The sequence below is a fragment of the Saccostrea echinata genome, unplaced genomic scaffold, assembly GCF_033153115.1.
Source record: "Saccostrea echinata isolate AGI-Se365-2 ecotype Australia unplaced genomic scaffold, CSIRO_AGI_Sech_v1 ptg000029l, whole genome shotgun sequence".
NCBI classification, from domain to species: domain Eukaryota; kingdom Metazoa; phylum Mollusca; class Bivalvia; order Ostreida; family Ostreidae; genus Saccostrea; species Saccostrea echinata.
This window is the reverse complement of record NW_026889778.1, coordinates 33005746-33011745: the sequence shown is the minus strand read 5'-3', so window position 1 is coordinate 33011745 and position 6000 is coordinate 33005746.

The window sequence follows — 6000 nt, the reverse complement described above, 5'->3', positions numbered from 1 at the left end:
TTTTTTTTTTTTTTTTTTACTTTTTTCCATTAACAAAAAAATGCAAATTAGAATTGCATAAAGAATTAAATTGATAAGTTGCTTTATTTATTAATCCTTAAAAACCTGAGCCAGGTCAAGAAAATTGTGTTTTTCCTAAAACTTTTCCGCAGGAGTAATTTTAAAGAAAAAAAGAATAGTGAAGACATCCGAGAAAATACTCATAATGATTCTTTACTATTTTTATTCCAATGCCTGCAGCACTGAGCTACTTAAATCAGAGACATTAATTTATGTTTCTGCTTAAATTGTGCTTTTAGGTAAAATTTCTTTTCTTCGAAATTTATTTTTTTGAATAAATTCTGTTTTATTTTTCATATACGGCAGTAAGTACATATAAAAGTTAAGTTTTTGCCATTATATATACGCATTTAACGTGAATGTTTTCACTGTTTTCTTTCGTCAGTAAATCTTGGATCCACGCCTTGGCTGATACATTCAATATGCCATGTTTTGTGTATTTTGATCCCCGCGCGCTGACCATCGTTTCTGCTTCTGCCAAGTATTGCCCACAATCAACAAGCTGATTATTATGGCAAATTTGGTGCGCATGATATGACCAAAAATTAAAACTTTAAAAGGTTAATATTAATAATATTTCTTACTTATGGTTAGAAGATGATCACCTGAGACCTAAAGGTGTCAGGTGTATTCGCCGAGACTATCACTCCACTCTTTGATGGTCCAAGGGAAATAGGAAAACTTTTTACGCAATAACCTAGATACAATGTTTATGTGTATTTTGAAGACCACCACCCCAGCAATCCAACCTCTATTATCCGAATGAACCCTGTGTAGTTTTACTTTAAGATGGACCATTTTGTAATAATAAGGCAGAACGCTCAATTTTGTTTACATCTCTATATTTAGAAATCGTGTCATCGTCAGGTCATTTGCCAGACCACCAGCTTATCGATGGCAGCTTACACTAGGACTTCACTTCCGGAAAACGAACTTAATGTGTCATCTCCCGAGGGAGATGACAATAAAGACTCATTTCCATTGTTTACTTTATTTATTTCCCGGGCGACAATTGATGGTTACATCAATGTTTTCTTGTTCAATTTATTTTCATGTATGTAGGGACTGCTCTGGAGAGATTTCGTTTTGCCGTAGAAACGAATTTCTATTGAATAAAAACAGTAGTATATAGTATATATTTGGCGGGCGCATTTTTATTTCCTTCATTTCAAATATAGAAGACCAAATCACATTCCCCCCCCCCTCCCCTTCTCTCTCTATATATACATAATTACAGTATATATCTTTCTCTAATTGCAAGTTTTGCTTTATGTCTTGGATTCTAAATAAAATGACCGTCACCTTCATATCATAAGAAACCCTTCATCACAAATTCTCAAAATGTTAAGGCTTAATAATTCTACAAAACGATGGCTAATGAACATGTCTGTTTTCAAGACCCCCCCCCCCTTTTTCCTCGAAATAGCGAGGTAGAAACGCAGAGATATAAAAATTACAACTGACAGGGAAGATCTTAAGAATTTCATGAATAAAATTCAGTTCCGCTGATGTGATCCGATATTTTTCCAGCATTCATTTTCCTGTTGTTTTGTCTATAGAATTTATAATTATTTTATTTAGAATTTTTTTCTTTGAAAAGTAGTGATTGTCAGCCGTAATCATTAGCATTTCGCGTTTTCTTGTGAATGTATTACTTGCATATGAATAATTTCATTCATTGATAGTTAGGATTATATCAATTTAATTTCCATCTTTTTATAAATTTAAAAATCTTGGGATCCGCTCCTGCAGGTGTGTAAAAGCCTCATCACTATCGTATATTCAGCACGCCCGAAATGTTCATGATTCTGCTAAACTAAAAAAACGTTTACACATATTTTTTCATCTCATAAAAAAAATTAGCCCATGTCCTATGCAAAAATGCCCGAATTGAAGAGGAAAATTCAGGAACTATTTTGCGTCAGCCATGTTTTGACGGCATTCTGTAAATTAAGGTCTTTCGTCTTCTACAGGAGATATTCTTGTTATTCCTGATATCAGAGTAAAATTAATAATTTTATTTTACACCAATCAGATCTCTCAAAATCAATTTTCTTCTAGACAACACTTTTTATAACTTGAGTGAGAAGGGGAAGGAGATTTTTTTACGAATACTTTCTTTCTTTGGAACAATCTTAGAGCTTATGGTTCAGTTCGGGGTGACATACGCTATTGCTTGCAATAGCAGATTTTCTAGTTTTTATTTTTATTATTATTTTATTTTATTTTAATTTTTTTTGTAAATTCTGTTTGTTTAACTTGTATATACTCAATTTAGTACACAGGTAAAATTTCAAAATTAAATAACTTACTTAACATATACAGTAACACACCTTCACACATATTTAAATTTTTTTTGGCTTGTCAAAAAAAAAATCTGAACCCCCCCCCCCCCCCCCGCGTTCTGAAATTTCTGGATCAACCGCCGAGAACAGCAGTAGGCCTGTGATTAGTGATGTTTATATGGAAATATTTACATCCACTGAATATTATTTCCTTTATTTCTTACAAAAACCATTGCCGTTAATAATTCCATAAACAACACTAAGCAAGCCACCTGCATAGATTTCTTAAGCAACGGCTGTTCCATCAATTTTGCATACATTGACATACACATCTTAATACAATATTTTAACATACATGTATTTAATTTACTTTGAATTTTTTTTTTTAAGATATAAATATAAACAATAAAATGTCTTTCTTTGTTTGTTAGTGCGGGAATTAACGTCGCAGCTATTGCAGAAAAAAATCACATAAACCGCTTACGCGGGTTATGTATTTTTTTCTGCAACAGCTGCGACATTAATTCCCACACTAACATCAAAGAATGCATTTTATTGTTTAAGTATCCTCAGGTAGTTAGATTGAAGTGTCTTCAAATCATGACCCTCGGGGCTAGAGTGGGGCCACAATGGGCGATCAAAGTTTTACAGAGGAATATATAGGAAAATTCCTTAAAAATCTTCTTCTAAAAAACAGCAAAGTAATGATTTGTCATATTTACATGGAAGCATTGCCATGCATTGTCATGCGACATGTGACAATATGCGCAGTGAGGGTAGGCACACATTGTCGCCGGCGACAATATGAACAGGACGACAAAATGTACCGTCACAATCACGCTGCATGAAATAGAATACAAGACACGTCAGTGTGATTTACACACCAATTACATTCACAAAACTACCGAAAAAAACAACAAAAAAATCTTTAAGCAACAATATCAGTAATCTGTTGGGCGACAATATGTGCAGTGAGGGTAAGGCACATAATGTCGCCAGTGACAATATGTACATGTGTACCTTTTCAGCCGGCGACAGTATGTACCGATGGACGACAATATGTGCAGTGAGCGTAGGTACATATTGTTGTCGACGACGACAATATGTACCGTCACAGGGGGATCGAAACCATCTGATTTTCCATTAAAAATTATGAAGATGGAACCTCGATAAAGTAAAATAACCGTATGTTTTTGTTATTTGCAGCTATTGAACTGAGATGTCCCAGTAAGGTGTCTTACCTCCAGGTTGGTGTTTGCCTTATCCTTCACTGAACAATCTATACAAGTGCATATAGCAAATGGTTCAACTCTGTAATTTCTTAAACACATGTTAAGCTTAATATGCAGACTGTAAATTGTGCACTATTTTAACTATCCTGTCAAGACCGTAACTACCATCGAGGCAAGTGAGGCAAATGCCTCACTAAAATTTTAGAGTTTTCTGAAAAGTGAAACAAGATGTGTTTGTGAAACACTGATGCCCCCGTATGACAACTTATAGCAAAGGTTAAACTTTCTCAAAAGCAAATCAAATATGTTGGTACCCAAAGTAAGGTCTTGTCTCAAGGAATATACCTGTGAAATATGAAAGCCCTCGCAGCCACCATTTAATAGATATAGAAAAGGTTAAAGTTTTTCAAAAGTAAGTCAAACATCAAGGTCAAGGTCAAATGGTCAAAATAAATGGTGCCTAAGGAAAGGCCTTCTCACAAGAAATATACAGGTGAAATATGAAAGCCGAAGCACCAATCGCAAAAGTTATGACCAAGGTTAAAGTTTTTCAAAAGCAGATCAAACTCCAAGGTCAAGGTCAATAGATTACAATTGTTGGTATCCAAAGGAAGGTTTTGTCACAAGGATTACATATGTGAAGTATGAAAGGCCTAGCACCAACGGTTCAAAAGTTATGGCCAAGGTTAAAGTTTTTTCAAAAATAGGTCAAACTCCAAGGTCAAAAGGTCAAATATGGTGTTACCCAAAGAAAGGTCTTGTCACAAGGAATACACATGTGAAATATGAAAGCCATAGCTCCAACCAATCAAAAGTTATGGGCAATGTTAAAGTTTTTGTGGACAAACAGATAAACAGACAGACAGACAGACAGACGGACAGGGCAAAAACTATATACCCCCGAATCTTCGATACGGGGGCATATAAAAGTTTTACTTTGAACTTTAATTCTATTGTACTTATGTGTCTCTGAACTTAATTAATGCTTTCAACAACTGTTCAACTTTTTTTCAATTTCTGTAAATCTATCATCTCACCAGGTGTTTCATTACAGTTAAGAACGCATGTAAAAATAATTCAAAACGCGAAAACTTTCAAAGATTGTCTTTAATCTACTAAAACCCAGGTTTTGGGACCCCCTCCTCCTGAGAACCCCCATCAGGACACGACCCTGAACCTGCTTTGACTTGGGTGGCCCCAGTTCCCTTGCCTCACTAAAAATATGAGTCTAGTTACCACCTTGCCTGTGCAAAATGTAACAGAAAGCTATGTCAATGAACAACCTTATAATTCATTGACTTCTTATTTGTCAACTCCTTATTGCGTTGCATTACACAAATGACCACAAGGTAAAAAAAAAAAGTTTCTTAGAAAAAAATTATTGTCTCGTTATCATATTTCATGTGGCTTTGAGTATGATTTTTTAAAATAAAATGTTTATTTATTTATTTATTTCATATTGAAAACATTATTATTGCTCTAGAAAAATAAATGATTCAGACAAAACGTATTTAAAAAAAACCCATTAGTCAAATTAGTGTAACTGTATAATATCTAAAGGATGGTGGGGCTCATGTCCAAATGACCTGCGGCTTATCTTAACAAGAACTTCCAAATCAACTAAAAACATCTGTAACTGGGGCTGTTGCAAAAATAAGATGATACGTAGGAGAGGGATCGAAACTTCCCAAGAAGATGCCACCAAATTTTCACTAATTCTTATTTATCTCCCCTTGAAAAAAGGTCTTGGCCCTTCATTTGAATAAACTTAAATCCCTTCACCCAAGGATGCTTTTTTGCAAGTTTGACTAAAATCGGTCCAGTACTTCTTGAGAAGAATTTAAAAATGCGAAACCTTTACAGACGGACAGACGCACCCAGATAAAAATGTGTAAGCTTTCAGCTCAGGTGAGCTAATCATACTTAAAAAAAACATGTCCGCTATAATTTACATACTTATAGAGAGATGGGCTAATAATAATAAAACAAACATGTCTGCTATAATGTTCATAGTTACAGAGAGATGTAACAGGGATAGACTGTCATAGACACCCCCTTAGAATTTTCAGTTTCGTTAATTGTAGATAGTTAAGTAGCATGAAGAGAAAATAACCTAAGAAAAATGAACCTCACACAAAATATAGACAAATTAAAATTTGCCTTTCACACAAGTTTTTGAAGGCCTTTATATTTAATCCTCCGCTTCCCAAAGCTTTCTTCACCTACCACCAACCCACATTTTTCATAAGTCATTGATTTTTGTTGAATTGCTGGACCCCCTCCCCATGCAATCAAAACTATTTTATCCTATTTATCCTTTATGTTTTTTTATGTGCCTAGGGGTACATGGATAAAACTAATGATTAAAATCAATTCTAAAATACTTCATGCATAAACCTCGCCATGGGGACATTCGCACTTGT